At 37.9% G+C, this 17276-nt stretch overlaps 1 protein-coding gene across 11 annotated transcripts in view; it reads right to left on the minus strand.

The window, feature by feature from the left end:
- LOC108718052 (lipoma-preferred partner homolog) overlaps positions 1–17276 on the minus strand; it is a 221653-nt gene that overhangs the window by 120466 nt on the left and 83911 nt on the right. For 9 of the 11 annotated variants that reach the window (XM_018265624.2, XM_018265622.2, XM_041564757.1 and 6 more), the window contains one exon: positions 11753–11818. The exons of the other annotated variants lie outside the window; for them this stretch is intronic. The gene's annotated coding sequence lies outside the window, so the exon portion shown is untranslated. The remainder of the gene's footprint in view (positions 1–11752; positions 11819–17276) is intronic. 11 annotated transcript variants of the gene reach the window in all.

Below are 17276 nucleotides of genomic sequence, written 5' to 3' on the forward strand. Positions count from 1 at the left end.
CTGAGTTTTCATGTATTTCCACCTGTGCAAAAAAATTTATAGTGCTAAATACCAAAAAAAAATGAAAAATTACCATTTTTCATCGTATATCAATTTATACCAGAAAAATATTTCATTTTAGGGATGAAAATCCAACTGATTTGGAAAGCCTTATGTCTCTCGAACGTGCCAATACCAGATATGTATAGTTTTAGGGAGATTTAGGATTTCTGTACAGCAAAAACTCCCGGCAGTATATTACCGAATTTTGAAAGCACTAAGGCAGAAAACGGCATGCTTTAGATTCCAAGGCAAAAAATCCTGAAACCATAGGTTTACCCCAGAAAACCATACATTTTTGAAAAGTACACATTCTGCCGATTACAAAATGGGTAACTATGTCTCTCTACTCCCAACTACCAAACATAAAAGCTTGTCTGAAAATAGCGGTTTTTCAAAAAAAAATTCAAAATTCTGAAAAATCATTTCAAAGGTTTTATTTTGCTGCTCCGCATATCCCAAACTATATTAGGTACCAAGAAAAAGCACCTGAAATATGATTGCCAGGGGTCCACTGAACAGTTTGATACCCATTATGCATAGGTTTACCAAAGTATCTGGCATTTAGAGACACCAATATGAAGTTAGCACATCCAAATTGATCAGGACTTTACTTCAGCTACTGAGAAATCAACACATTGACTGCATTTTTTGTGGGGTAAAAACACAGAAATATATGTTTACCCCCCAAACCCATATATTTTTGGAAAGTACACATTCTACTGAATCTAAAATGGGTACCCATGCCTTTCTGCTCCAAACTACTGAGTCGCAAGGCTTTCCCAAAATTGTCGGTTTTGGTGAAATATCTGAAAATTGCCTCAAACCTTCAACTTCCCAGCACCATATCGCCCATGTATCATTACGTACTAAGAAAAAGCACCCTAAATATGATTGCCAGGGTTCCTCTGAACATTTTGGTGGTCATTGTTCATAAGTTTACCAAAGTATCTGGCATTTAGAGGCCCCAAAATGAAGTTAGCGCATACAAACAGTCCCGTGGGTAACTTCAGCTAATGAAAGATCAACACATTGACTGCATTTTTGTGGGGTAAAAACACAGAAATATATGTTTACCCCCCAAAACCCATATATTTTTGGAAAGTACACATTCTACCGAATCTAAAATGGGTACCCATGCCTTTCTGCTCCAAACTACTGAGTCGCAAGGCTTTCCCAAAATTGTCGGTTTTGGTGAAATATCTGAAAATTGCCTCAAAGCTTCAACTTCCCAGCACCATATCACCCATGTATCGTTACGCACCAAGAAAAAGCACCCTAAATATGATTGCCAGGGTTCCTCCAAACAATTTGGTGGCCATTGTTCATAGGTTTACCAAAGTATCTGGCATTTAGAGGCCTCAAAATGAAGTTAGCGCATACAAATAGTCCTGTGGGTAACTTCATCTAATGAAAAATCAACACATTCACTGCATTTTTGTAGGGTAAAAACACAGAAATATATGTTTACCCCCCAAACCCATATATTTTTGGAAAGTACACATTCTACTGAATCTAAAATGGGTACCCATGCCTTTCTGCTCCAAACTGCTGAGTCGCAAGGCTTTCCCAAAGTTGTCGGTTTTGGTGAAATATCTGAAAATTGCCTCAAAGCTTCAACTTCCCAGCACCATATCACCCATGTGTCATTACGTACTAAGAAAAAGCACCCTAAATATGATTGCCAGGGTTCCTCTGAACATTTTGGTGGCCGTTGTTCATAAGTTTACCAAAGTATCTGGCATTTAGAGGCCCCAAAATGAAGTTAGCGCATACAAACAGTCCCGTGGGTAACTTCATCTAATTAAAAATCAACACATTGACTGCATTTTTGTGGGGTAAAAACACAGAAATATATGTTTACCCCCCAAACCCATATATTTTTGGAAAGTACACATTCTACTGAATCTAAAATGGGTACCCATGCCTTTCTGCTCCAAACTACTGAGTCGCAAGGCTTTCCCAAAGTTGTCGGTTTTGGTGAAATATCTGAAAATTGCCTCAAAGCTTCAACTTCCCAGCACCATATCACCCATGTGTCATTACGTACTAAGAAAAAGCACCCTAAATATGATTGCCAGGGTTCCTCTGAACATTTTGGTGGCCATTGTTCATAAGTTTACCAAAGTATCTGGCATTTAGAGGCCCCAAAATGAAGTTAGCGCATACAAACAGTCCCGTGGGTAACTTCATCTAATGAAAAATCAACACATTGACTGCATTTTTGTGGGGTAAAAACACAGAAATATATGTTTACCCCCCAAACACATATATTTTTGGAAAGTACACATTCTACTGAATCTAAAATGGGTACCCATGCCTTTCTGCTCCAAACTACTGAGTCGCAAGGCTTTCCCACAATTGTCGGTTTTGGTGAAATATCTGAAAATTGCCTCAAAGCTTCAACTTCTCAGCACCATATCACCCATGTATCGTTATGCACCAAGAAAAAGCACCCTAAATATGATTGCCAGGGTTCCTCCGAACAGTTTGGTGGCCATTGTTCATAGGTTTACCAAAGTATCTGGCATTTAGAGGCCCCAAAATGAAGTTAGCGCATACAAACAGTCCCGTGGGTAACTTCATCTAATGAAAGATCAACACATTGACTGCATTTTTGTGGGGTAAAAACACAGAAATATATGTTTACCCCCCAAACCCATACATTTTTGGAAAGTACACATTCTACAGAATCTAAAATGGGTACCCATGCCTTATTGCTCCAAACTACCGAGTCGCAAGGCTTTCCCAAAGTTGCCGGTTTTGGTGAAATATCTGAAAATTGCCTCAAAGCTTCAACTTCCCAGCACCATATCACCCATGTGTCATTACGTACTAAGAAAAAGCACCCTAAATATGATTGCCAGGGTTCCTCTGAACATTTTGGTGGCCATTGTTCATAAGTTTACCAAAGTATCTGGCATTTAGAGGCCCCAAAATGAAGTTAGCGCATACAAACAGTCCCGTGGGTAACTTCAGCAAATGAAAAATCAACACATTGACTGCATTTTTGCGGGGTAAAAACACAGAAATATATGTTTACCCCCCAAACCCATATATTTTTGGAAAGTACACATTCTACGGAATCTAAAATGGGTACCCATGCCTTTCTGCTCCAAACTACTGAGTCGCAAGGCTTTGCCAAATTTGGCGGTTTTGGTGAAATATCTGGAAATTGCCTCAAAGCTTCAACTTTCCAGCATCGTATTGTCCATGTATCATTACCAGCATAAAGCATCCTAAATATAAACATAGGGGTCTACTAAACAGTTTGATGCCCAATATGCATAGATATACCAAACTATGTGGCGCACAGAGACCCCCAAATGACAATAGTGTATATACATTTTCACGGCTGACGCGCTGGCTGCTGCAATATAACCACTCGGTGTGTGTATTATGCGACATTAGACCACCTAACAGTACAGAGACCCCAGAAAACCATATATTTTCAGAAAGTACACATTCTGACGAATCCAATATGGGTAAATAAGTGTTTCTACTGCAAACTGCCAAACTGAAAAGCAATGCTGAACATAACGGTTTTTATCAAATTTCTGAAAATCGTCACAAAGCTTGAATTTTACCCCATTATATGCCCCACATTTCGTAACTTATCAGCATAAAACATCCTAAATATGAACGCCAGGGGTCTACTAAACACTTTGATGCCCAATATGCATAGATATACCAAACTATGTGGCGCACAGAGACCACCAAATGACAATAGTGTATATACATTTTCACGGCTGACGCGCGCTGGCTGCTGCAATATGAGCACCTGGTGTGTGTAATATGCGACATTAGACCCCCCTAACAGTACAGAGACCCCAGAAAACCATATATTTTCAGAAAGTACACATTCTGACGAATCCAATATGGGTAAATATGTGTTCCTACTGCAAACTGCCAAACTGCAAAGCAATGCTGAACGTAACGGTTTTTATCAAATTTCTGAAAATCGTCACAAAGCTTGAATTTTACCCCATTATATGCCCCACATTTCGTAACTTATCAGCATAAAACATCCCAAATATGAACGCCAGGGGTCTACTGAACACTTTGATGCCCAATATGCATAGATATACCAAACTATGTGGCGCACAGAGACCCCCAAATGACAATAGTGTATATACATTTTCACGGCTGACGCGCTGGCTGCTGCAATATAAGCACCTGGTGTGTGTATTATGCGACATTAGACCCCCCTAACAGTACAGAGACCCCAGAAAACTATATATTTTCAGAAAGTACACATTCTGACGAATCCAATATGGCTAAATAAGTGTTTCTACTGCAAACTGCCAAACTGCAAAGCAATGCTGAACATAACGGTTTTTATCAAATTTCTGAAAATTGTCAGAAAGCTTGAATTTTACCCCATTATATGCCACACATTTCGTAACGTATCAGCATAAAACATCCTAAATATGAACGCCAGGGGTCTACTGAACACTTTGATGCCCAATTTGCATAGATATACTAAACTATGTGGCGCACAGAGACCCCCAAATGACAATAGTGTATATACATTTTCACGGCTGACGCGCTGGCTGCTGCAATATGAGCACCTGGTGTGTGTATTATGCGACATTGGACCCCCCTAAAAGTACAGAGACCCCAGAAAACCATATATTTTCAGAAAGTACACATTCTGACGAATCCAATATGGGTAAATAAGTGTTTCTACTGCAAACTGCCAGACTGCAAATCAATGCTGAACGTAACCGTTTTTATCAAATTTCTGAAAATCGTCACAAAGCTTGAATTTTACCCCATTATATGCCCCACATTCGTAACTTATCAGCATAAAACATCCTAAATATGAACGCCAGGGGTCTACTGAACACTTTGATGCCCAATATGCATAGATATACCAAACTATGTGGCGCACAGAGACCCCCAAATGACAATAGTGTATATACATTTTCACGGCTGACGCGCTGGCTGCTGCAATATAAGCACCTGGTGTGTGTATTATGCGACATTAGACCCCCCTAACAGTACAGAGACCCCAGAAAACCATATATTTTCAGAAAGTACACATTCTGACGAATCCAATATGGGTAAATATGTGTTTCTACTGCAAACTGCCAAACTGCAAAGCAATGCTGAACATAACGGTTTTTATCAAATTTTTGAAAATCGTCAGAAAGATTGAATTTTACCCCATTATATGCCCCACATTTTGTAACGTTTCAGCATAAAACATCCTAAATATGAACGCCAGAGGTCTACTGAACACTTTGATGCTCAATATGCATAGATATACCAAACTATGCGGCGCACAGAGACCACCAAATGACAATAGTGTATATACATTTTCACGGCTGACGCGCTGGCTGCTGCAATATAAGCACCTGGTGTGTGTAATATGCGACATTAGACCACCTAACAGTACAGAGACCCCAGAAAACCATATATTTTCAGAAAGTACACATTCTGACGAATCCAATATGGGTAAATATGTGTTTCTACTGCAAACTGCCAAACTGCAAAGCAATGCTGAACATAACGGTTTTTATCAAATTTCTGAAAATTGTCAGAAAGATTGAATTTTACCCCATTATATGCCCCACATTTCGTAACGTATCAGCATAAAACATCCTAAATATGAACGCCAGAGGTCTACTGAACACTTTGATGCCCAATATGCATAGATATACCAAACTATGTGGCGCACAGAGACCCCCAAATGACAATAGTGTATATACATTTTCACAGCTGACGCGCTGGCTGCTGCAATATAAGCACCTGGTGTGTGTATTATGCGACATTAGACCCCCCTAACAGTACAGAGACCCCAGAAAACCATATATTTTCAGAAAGTACACATTCTGACGAATCCAATATGGGTAAATAAGTGTTTCTACTGCAAACTGCCAAACTGCAAAGCAATGCTGAACATAACGGTTTTTATCAAATTTCTGAAAATTGTCAGAAAGCTTGAATTTTACCCCATTATATGCCCCACATTTCGTAACGTATCAGCATAAAACATCCCAAATATGAACGCCAGAGGTCTACTGAACACTTTGATGCCCAAAATGCATAGATATACCAAACTATGTGGCGCACAGAGACCCCCAAATGGATATATAGTAGATAAAATTTACAAGGCAAAACAAAATAAGGCAGTAAAGGGTGAAATGCAAAAAAATCCAATAAAACCACAAAAATCAATGTTTTTTTTCCAGACTAGTGTTATCGGCTGTCAGAATCACAGTTTGAATATTTTAGATGGGCCAAACAGGTTATACGGCTAGAAAAAAGTGAACACAATATATGCAGAGCTGAAAATGCAATAAAATGGCTAAAAATTCAATAAAATGGCTAAAAATGCACCAAAATACCCAAAATTGCAATATAATCACCGAAATAACATACAAAAGGTATTGCACAGTACGGTTAGCGAATACGCTATGCGTAATGGCAATAAAACATTTTTTTCAGCCAAAAAAAGAAACGATGCGATAAGAAAAAAATAAAAAAAGCCACAATGCCATGTATGTGCGTGTGCGTGTGTACAAATGGTAAATTACATGTTATGTGCGCGTGTGTGTGTGTGCACATGTGTGTAAGTGCAGTGAGTGTAAGTGACCCCCCCAATCCCCAAAAATGTATGTGTAAGTGTGTGTAAGTGTGAATCTAAGTGTGTATTACTGTAATAAGTGTGTGTTGGTGTGTTTGTGTGTGTAATTGTTGCACTAACCTGAAAAAATCGCTGGAGACTGTTGCAGGCGATCAGGAAGAGCCTCTGGAAGACATCTGCCTCGTGGTTCCTGTCTGTGTGCTGTGGGGGCGGAGATCGACGATCCGGTGCAGGCTGCAGCAGCAGGACACGTAAGTAACACGTGCCTGCTGCTGTTTTTGGGCCCCTGGGCGATCGCGCCCCAGGGGCCACTCGATCCCCTGCTCTGCTCGTTGCCTAGGGGCAGGGGATCGAGCAGGAACGGAGCGAGCGGCTCTAACAGCCGCTCCTCCGCTCCTGAAACAGGAAATGCTGCAGAACGTAGAATCTACGTTCTGTGGCATTTCAAGTACCTTTGCCACAGAACGTAGATTCTACGATCTGTGGCATTTAAAAGGTTAAAGGGGTTGTTCACCTTCAAAAACGTTTTTCAGTTCAGTTGGTTTCAGACAGTTCACCAGAAATAAAGACTTTTTCCAATTACTTTCTATTTTCTATTTGTGATCATTTTTGTAATATATTAGTGTAAAGTTTAATTTTTCACCTTCTAAAGCAGCTCTGGCGGGGGGGGGGTTGCTGAATCTTTAACTGTTTTAAATTGATACATTTAGTTGATACATTTTTTATCTTTAGCCCTGCTGAGCAGAATCCAAAAATGTATACTTTCCAAAAATTATGTGTTTTTTTTGGTATAACATTTATTTTGGTGCCTACATAAAATGCAGTAATGCTTTGACAATTCAGTAGCTGAAGTGAGTGCCATCTGTTTGCACTATTTTCTTTTTGGGTACTCTAGATGACCATAAATTTAGGTAATCCTATGAATATTAAGCATCAAGGTGAACACATGGCATTCATATTTAGGATGCTTTGGGGTATATTTATCAAAGAGTGAAGTTAGAGATCGCCACAGTCCACTAGAGTGAAATTCCGCCACTCTAAATTTAGGTAATCATACGAATATTAAGCATCGCAGTGAACACATGGCATTCATGTTTAGGATGCTTTGGGGTATATTTATCAAAGAGTGAAGTTAAACTCTAGACTCTAAATCTAGAGTGAAATTCCACCACTCTCCATTCATTTCTATGGGATTTCTAAAAGAGTATTTATCAATGGGTGAAAGTGAAAGTTCATCGTTTAATTAATATGCCTTTCAAAATCCCATAGAAATGTATGGAGAGTGGTGGAATTTCACTCTAGAGGACTGTGGTGATCTTTAACTTCACTCTTTGATAAATATACCCGATAATCTTGGTAAATAAAGATGTGACCGATTTGATGCTGTAAACTGAAAGCTTTTAGTCAATTTTTCAAAATTTTCATACATTTTTATACAAACTGGCAACTTTAGTATTTAGTATTTCAGTTTTGTACTTGCAAGACATATGTAGGATATAGCAACATGTTTTCTTTCTACTGTTAAAGATTTTTAAAAGTGGTGCTTTGAAAATTCATAGTATATTGCTGGGAGTATTTAATCTAAACAATTCAGAAAGCTCCACAAAACTTTACATTTATGGTACTGGCACAATGGGGAAATATGGGAATCTCATAAATAAAATCTGTTTCCGATATACTGTATATGCCTATTTTGTAAAAAAAACTACTTTATTGTGCTACCCCCCCCCTAAATTTTAGGTGAAGATCTTTACATTGCCTTACTCTAAAGTGCAGATAGAGATTCCACTTTTGTCATCACTAGATCAGTGTCAGTAATTGAAGTACATGCATTTCTATTTGTTTATTTTACCTGCATTTAATTTAGTATATATTGATTCTAATGTAAGCATATTCAGCATACATGTGCACCTGACATACCCAGTAATATTCAACGTCTGGCTATATAATCAACTTCTGGCTATATCAAACCAACAGATCATTTTAAACAACAAAAAAATATATACTTGTGTAAAAAATATATTAACTCTCTGCTTATAAAATAAGGATAAAACATGCCACTTGGTATCATAACCTGTATAAAAAATAGTGTATCTATTTTTAACACGGCTACAAGTATCTCATTGATTTACAATATCCTTGTAATCAAGAATAGGGGGCACAGTATACATACCACCCCAGCTGTCACTATTTTCTCAGGAGAGTACTAAAAAGGAACAGGGTTAATAAATAGCAGTTAAGTTGTAAATCACATTGACTCCAGGAGATTATACTGGTATAACAGTTACAGTTATATTAATACCCTGAAGATTATCCTGAAAGAATACTGACACCAGCTGCATATTATACTGATAGCACAGTGATCAAGCCCTCCTATCTACGAGAATTGCTTTAAAGCTGTGTTCAGGCATCTATCAAAATAGTCTTGATAACATGCATACTAACACATCACTGTAAAGAAATTACAGATGGTACTCATTTTTATCCAAGGTAATAAACGGTTGCCAGTGAACTGGTATGGAAGAATCAACTGTGATGAAAGTTTCTGTGGCTACCTTGCTCTTACTCCAGCATACCCCTCCCTAGTGAAGCACATTAGCATTCTACATATATTATATGGCATAATATATGAGCACCATTTTCAAATTCTTCTTTACAATAGGTTTTCTAATACCATTAGAGAATATCTCAAAGGTTTATATTACAAAGCTACCCGGTAAAAAACAACAAAGAAAAGTAAAGGAACCCTTGCAATATTGCTATCCTCTGGCACCTCATTGCAATTAAATATGCACAAATATATTGGTACTGAAAGATAAGTATATATCAAGTTGAATGTGTACAATTATTCCCTCTGGAAAAGTGGTGCATCCTCAATTCTCCAGCTGGCAGCATACAACAAACCCCCTGGTTATTGCATTTGCATCAGAAGCAACAAGGAGCACCAACATTGTGTAGGCGAAAGAGATTTTCAGAAAGGAGAATCAACACAACACCAACACATTTAATTTAAATTAATTATTAATGGGATTACAACATACTAATGCTATTTGAGTAATCCCATGGCCTAGGGGTTGTTATTAATACACATCAAGTGGGTATTAAAAGAGGGCCGAATTGGAATGTCTGCTGAGTATCTCATATTTTCATGACAAAGAATCCTGTTTGTACACAGAGGCAAGAGAGAGATGATGATATGAGAAACACAATGTTGCTTTTGCAAGAGGGAAGAGAAAAACTGATGTGCAAAATAGCTCCCTAAGCATCAAAGCTAAATATGGTGAAATCCACAGGCAGGCCAGGAAAGCAGCCAAAAGGGCTGCAAAATCATCCAGTTGTTTATTTTTTGTGCACATTTTACATTTGACAAACCCATACTTGTCTGAAGTGCCAGGCCCGAGGTTCTGTCGCTGCCAGATTAGGACTAGTCCAGAACAGTTTTTGTCATGCAGCCAAATCTATTTTAGGACCTTGAATAACATATTGCCTTTTATTCAGGAATGTCCACATTAAAATGGCCAAGGGAAGAGAGGAACACAAATAAAAACAAAAGCAAACAATGGTTTCAACTAACCTTGGCTCCACTGTGCCAAAGATGTGATCTAAATTCTGCTTTCTATTAGATTTACTATTTGTCTTGTATACTTAATTTTAGAGTTTACATATATTACAAAGGCCTTTAAAACTGAGATTTAAAACTAAAAGTTTGATCCTTGTGAGAGGTACATCTGACTGACGCTTCCAATTTAGTAAAACATTTTTGTTTGCAAAACAATAAAAACTGTGCAACTCACTATCAAGTAGGCCTAGAAGGGCAATGTTTGGATCCATGATGTAAGAGAATGCATGATTTTTCTAGAAATTAGAATGTAGTATGACACTACATGCTGAGCAGTGGGCATACCTTTGAAGAAATTAAGCCTTCTGTACCCCACATCTCCAGCAAGAGTCAGCTTATTGCCTACCCATCCTAATTTCATGAGAGCTAGGTACAAGTGGGGGTGTAATTATTAACATTGGAGACATACCACCGGCGATGTTGCCTATAGCAACTAATCAGCAATTAGATTTGAACAGTCACCTACAAATTAGAAGCAAAAGCAAAGATATTAGTTGCTATGGGCCACATCACCAGTGATGTTTGTCTCCAATGTTAATTATGTATAAATTTGCATTAAAAGAGATAGGCTATTGTTAATATAAGAGAGGTGTATATAGATTGTGGTTATTGTATCCCATTCCTCCTCATTCAAGGTTGGGGTGACTTATATGGGGTTTACCTAGACTTGGTGGCTTACCAATTTTATGATCATAACTTTGTTTTTGTAATGCACTTGCATAGATACTAGATTACTTATGAGACAGGGAACCAGGGAATGGTGCATTGGTTAATCCTGTCTCTTTTTTTGTATGCCTGCCATACACACCATTGCTGTTCGGTGTTCTCCTTATGTTGGACTCATAAACATCAACAATCGCCAATATGGGAGAGGCCTTCAGTTGTTTAGACGTTACCCTGGGTTCATTTGTAACCTCTCACACTAGCAGATGCCTTGCAGTTGGAGTTATGTTAGGATGGGCGACCACTTCTGGGTAGGGTAACAACGGTCTTGCCTTTCCTTCATTTGTACACAATCTGTTTGACTGTTGATTGGTGGAGTCTAAACTCATTAGCTATAGTCTTGTAACCTTCTTCAACTTTATGGACATCAACAACTGTTTTTCTGAGGTCCTCAGATACCTCCTTTGTTCAAGCCATGAAACACATCCACAAATGTGTTGTATGTGTGATCAGACTTTGCTGGATTTCTGTTCTTTAAATACTCACACCTGATTGCCATCCAATTGACTGAAAGCACCAGGCTCTGATTTCACCTTTAATTATATGATAAGGATTCACTTTTTCCACACGCAGCTATGTTACTGGATCATTTTTTCAATAAATACTGTACATGACCAAATATATTAATTTTTGTTTCATTCCTTAAACTAAATTTTCTTTATCTTCTTTTAGGACATGTTTGAAAATGAGATGATGTCTTAGGTCACATTCATATAAAATATAGAAAAGATTAAAGGGTTCACAAACTTTCAAGTACAATTGTACATCTGCTTTCTTACCTCTGAAGAAGAAGCTAACTTCAGATCAGAGACGTCTGCGTTCCACTTGCTCTAGCCGAACAAACTCTGCAAGAGTATTCAAAAAAACAAGTCTGTTATTAAGTGCAGACAGGCAATGCTCAAACAATGTGGCTGTACACTATTAAACACAAGATACTTTGCAAATAATGGCAGAAAGGCGTATTAGTCATTTGTAAATCGCTAATCATTCTTACTTTTTAGTAACCCTTTTCTGTTAAATGATTGTAGGACCCCTGTTTAGTTAGGAGGTAGTATTTTGCTACTCTGTGCCAGCCCTCTGTGAAGTTTATTTTTTTTGTGGGGGGCACGGCACAGAGTAGTTACGCCACTGTACAAGTTATCGTATAGTATTGCACAATTTGCTGGTGCTATATAAATGATACTGATGAATAAATTACTCTGCAATCCAATTCTCTTCCCTGTAGGTAACTTTTACTGCTAGGTTTGCAGTTACTGTTAAACTAGAAGTGGATATCTACAGGCTAAGAGTGCTCTACTACGCAACACGTTGCTCCTCTCACCCTAGAAGAAAATAAATAAATAAATAAATGGGCTGATTCTTCACACAAAAGTGCATACAGAAGATCTGAAAGCCCCTTTTAATCAAACAGCCTAAAATATGGTCCATTAAGATTAAAATCTGGCAGTGAAATAAGCAAAACAGAGTTTAGGAAAAATCTTTAAGCAGCAGAATAAAATTCTGAAAACAAGCACTGCTCAAATAGGATTTTGATCTTCAATAAAAAAAAAATTCAATTATAGCTACAGATGTATGTTTGAGTACAAGAGCAATTGAACTTGGTGTACTTGTTACAATTCTAAATATAAGACGGTTGGCATGACAACTAAGATTGATGGCTCTCTTTAAAGAGAACTGTATATTTAATTGTCAGCCGTTCGCAACGAGTCAGAGACATGGAGTGCATAAAGTCCAGTTGTCATGGATACTGTAGGCTACTTTTGGGGAATTATATTATATATATATTATAAGAATGTCTTGTTGTTGAATGGTTAATGTATAAAGTACTATTATGTAGTAGGGAGAATTATAGAAAACGTTAGTTTAGATTGTAGCTTATTGTCTAGGCTTTAAGCAGCTAAACAAATTGTATGGGTGGGATCTATCATCTGGACCTGTGGGTCAAAAGTTTACATTCCAGAAAGTGGTGTAGTTAAATGGAAGTGAATCTGTTGCTGTATTTACGGATCTTCAGTTCCTGGTGAATTAACTTTGCTCCTAAAGGTTCAACTGAACACCAGTACACCAAATAAGGAACTGGTGAATGAGATGGAGATATGGTACAGAAAGCCCTTCAATACCATTGCCTGAAAGCTGCTCCTAGCCCAGCATAAAAAAGCCAGACAACAATGTTTGCAAGTGATCACAAGGACAAAAACTTAGCCTATTCGGTGACAGTTATGTGGTCAAATGATACAAATTTGCCAGTGTTTGCCACAAGAATTGCTGGAATAACAAATAAACTGAGTTCCTTGCTTTACATGATGTTCTACTGTATATGACTTTTCTGCAGTGTGCACCCAGGCTTTTTCTCCAGTAAGTGCATAAAAAATGGTGTAAAACCAGGGAAATGTATTATGCATAATATATAGGTGGGACCACAAAACAACAATGTAAAATGACGGAAAACTTAAAATCAGGGGATGTATATATATATATATATACATATACTATTGAAATCAGTATCTGTCTGGCTGTTTGAACGATTATACTCAGTTTTTATTTAATACATACTGAATGGGAACATCAATGGTTCATGTGCCTATTTTATTAAAGGTAGTTTTACCTTTCAGTAATACAGGGTGCTGTGGCCTGGCTCTAGAAATAATTCAGGGAATATAGCGCAGACCATTTACTTAGCCCTGAACTGAAGGGAGAGCCTGTCAGGCACATGTTGTGTTGCATAATTCTTATATAATAGAAAAACTGTTTTTCTCATGTACTCTATGAATGAAAGCCAGCACTTGAGGCTGCTGTTGCTAAAATTTAAGATCTAGGGCCAACAAATGTTCAGATTGTTGAGAAAACACTAGCCTGGCCAACACAAATTATGATTTCAGAACCTCAGAAGTTGTAAAATCTACACAAAATCTGTGTATGCAAGATGGCAAACTCAATATTATTAGCTGGCTGCTAGTTTCTAATTGGGAAACACAAACTTTGTCATGTACATGGGGTAAACCGATATTGTCACAACATAATTTATCAACCTATTTTTATAATAACATTTCATTTTGTAAAGCCAACAACAATATTTTGTGTTATTCTGTCAAATTATTGGTTCATATTTCAAATATTTAAATATTGTAACAATCCAGGGGTCATGTTGGTTCAGTCTCTCCATTCTTCAAGGCTAACTAGAGAAGGGTAACGGACCCTTCTGTGACCAGTGTCTCTCAAACCTAAAATCCCTTGTATAAAGCAAGATATTTAAAGGGGACCAGTCACTTTAAGAAATAATTCCAATTTATTTTCTATCATGATAGACCCCCTAACAACAATTTCCAAATGCTAACAAAACCCCAGAACAAACCCTACCAGGCTCACATCTGACAGGGAGCATAGGATAGGCACAGTACGGCAAACACAGGGAGCATAGGAAGGCAGAATAGAGCAGGAGACAGGGAAACCTATCAAGGTTTTAAGATGGACAGTACATACTGTGCTACATACAGTGACACAATGCTGGTGGCCCTCCAGCAGTTTGTCTGAGGGTTAACAGGTGAAAAATGTAGGCACTTCCATCTGGGCCTGAGGTGTGAACAGTACAGGGATTTAGAGGGTGTGAACAATAGAGGTGTTACATGTGTGAACAATGCAGGAGGTTACTGTCTGAATTTGAGGTTTAAACAGTTAAGGAGAACTATATCCCCCAAACAATGTAGGTCTCTATAAAAAGATATTGCATAAAACAGCTCATGTGTAAAACCCTGCTTCATGTTAATAAACCATTTTCATAATACTATACTTTTTAGTAGTATGTGCCATTGGGTAATCATAAATAGAAAATTGGCCCCCTATGATCGTACAATTCACTGTGCACACAAACACACCAAATAAACCATGCATTTTAGGTCACATGAGCCAATTAACAAGACAGAGTGTGAAAAGTCTTTTGCTTTCACACTTCTTACTGTTAGAGTTGTAGTATTTCTGGTCAGGTGATCTCTGAGGCAACACACACATCATCACAAAATGGTTGTTCAAGACAAGAGATGTAAAAGGGCAGTTTTTACTTAATATATATTCCAGTTTGGTAAGATTCTTTCATTTGCCACTTAATTTGATATAAACTGTTGCTTAAGTATTCATGTTGGGGGGTACAGTTTTCCTTTAATCTCTGTACTGATACCTTTTAAATCTTACACAAGGTAAACAGTCACATCAGGCAAACTTTCATGTGGGGGGCTACACAAAGTGAGGGCCAGCAGGCTGCCAGTTAGACAGCACTGTACTACATTTCTGGCAAAGAAAAAAAACAGGATGAATGCACACATTGTTATTTACCAAACTGCTCAATCAATGGGTAGATTTATGAGAATTTATTCATGAGGGGGACAGGAGCTCTCTGTAGGGCAGAATGATCAAATTGATTATTAAATAATTCTAATTATATATTGTGGTCAATAGCCCCTATTTGAAGGCAAATAATTAGAAAAAATTAGAACAATGAAGAGCAACTGAAACATTAATAAGAATCGGACATTCAAAGAGAATTCCTATTGAGAGTATTTTTTATCTCTTCAGAATGCCCGGTACATGTGCTAGCATGGGCGACTACGTTGTTATACCAACCACAGCTCTTGCACGTTATGCAGGTGACATCACTGCCTTTACATAACAAGTGAGCCAGTAGAAGCATGCATGTGACAGAACATGGCTGCCTGCACCAGAAGCTACCTTCCAATGTGGGTGGCATGGCATCTGTAGGGGAAATTAAAAAAAATAAGACAAAAAAACTTTTTCCGCAACTGGAATGCATATGCTATTAGGTAAGGCATACCTCCCAATATTTTGGAAGTAAAAAAGGGCCAAAAATTTTTTCACACGTAGTGCAGCAACATTTTTTGACCATGACCCTTTCTGTGGCCACACACCCCCTAATTACCATGTTCATTTTACAAAATTTGGCAGGTTGTGAAAGTTTGAAAATAATTCTCATCTAAACTATTTTTTGTGCCTCAAATTTGTTACAAAGTATCTTATTTGCACCCGTTAGTTGTTCTGGGCTCTCTGCTAAAAGTAAATTAAGTTAGAAACTTTGTTTCTTTTTCTGGCTGTTCAGTGCAGAGAAAATAGGGACTTTCCAGTACAAATGAGGGACTGCAGGTTGAGCTGTCAAAAGAGGGACTGTCCCTCCGAAAAAGGGACAGTTGGGAGGTTTAACGGAGACCTGTCAACAAAACATAAATAGCTATATAATAAACATCCTTTTTCTATTAAATTGAAACCCAATTTTTTTTTTCTAAATCCATACCTATTCAGGGTCAGAACCACCAGGGGCGCGTTGGGGTGCAGGCCCTAGTGCAATGGCACCCATTAGGGCCCACTGGATGCAAGTGCCACGAATAAGCATCCATTGGTCAGGATTCACGGCCTGCACCCAGGCCCAGGAACTACTTCTCCCGTTACTGTACCTGTTATAAACTTGTTTAAAAGTCTCAGCTCATGTATTGCCTTCCCCATCTCTATGCTTTAAGCAAAGAGGTGGAGTAAGCATTTACTTTCACTTTCCATTTTGCCCTAAATTGCACTGCACTCCCCACTTTCTGAATCCCTCCTCAACATCTTATTGTGAAGAAATTGCATGGGCATCAGGTGCCCGATTCTGGAACATAAACAAGATTTTGACATGATTCAAAGCTTGCCTTAATAACAGTATCCACAAAAATGGCGCCTGTCTGCTTGCTGTGATTGTGAATCCCAAGATTAAAAAAAACCCAAGTAATTTTTATAGTGTAAGTGAACTTTATTTTGATTGACTAACATCATAAAATAGGATTTGGAATGATTTCTTATAGTAACAGGTCCCCTTTCCCTTTTAGTGATTCATAACCGACGATCAGAAAATGTTGGGTCACATTATAGTGTTTATAATTCAATTCATTCTAAATGCCATATCCCTTGGAAGCTATGTAATATATGTCTACATTGTATCATAACACAGGTAACTGTACTGCAATATTCTCCTTTTATAATATTTTATTGGATACAAAATTGTGGGTGATACAGTTGCCATTCCACCCATTAAAATGCACATTTAAACAAATAAAATTAAAAATGTGTGTTATTCAATCAGAGCTCAGCCTGTAGGACAAGCCAACATGTACAGATGTAAAAAATATCTGGATTTAACTCAATTTCAACAAGAACATGACACGTCCCAACAGATTAAGCTGACAAACAATCTGGTCTCAGTCTGTGCAATGAGGGTAAGTGTTTTCTGCTTCCAGCTCTAGTTAATTCCAGTAGGCACAGACACAC

The sequence above is a fragment of the Xenopus laevis genome, chromosome 5S (assembly GCF_017654675.1).
Source record: "Xenopus laevis strain J_2021 chromosome 5S, Xenopus_laevis_v10.1, whole genome shotgun sequence".
Taxonomy (NCBI): Eukaryota; Metazoa; Chordata; class Amphibia; order Anura; family Pipidae; genus Xenopus; species Xenopus laevis.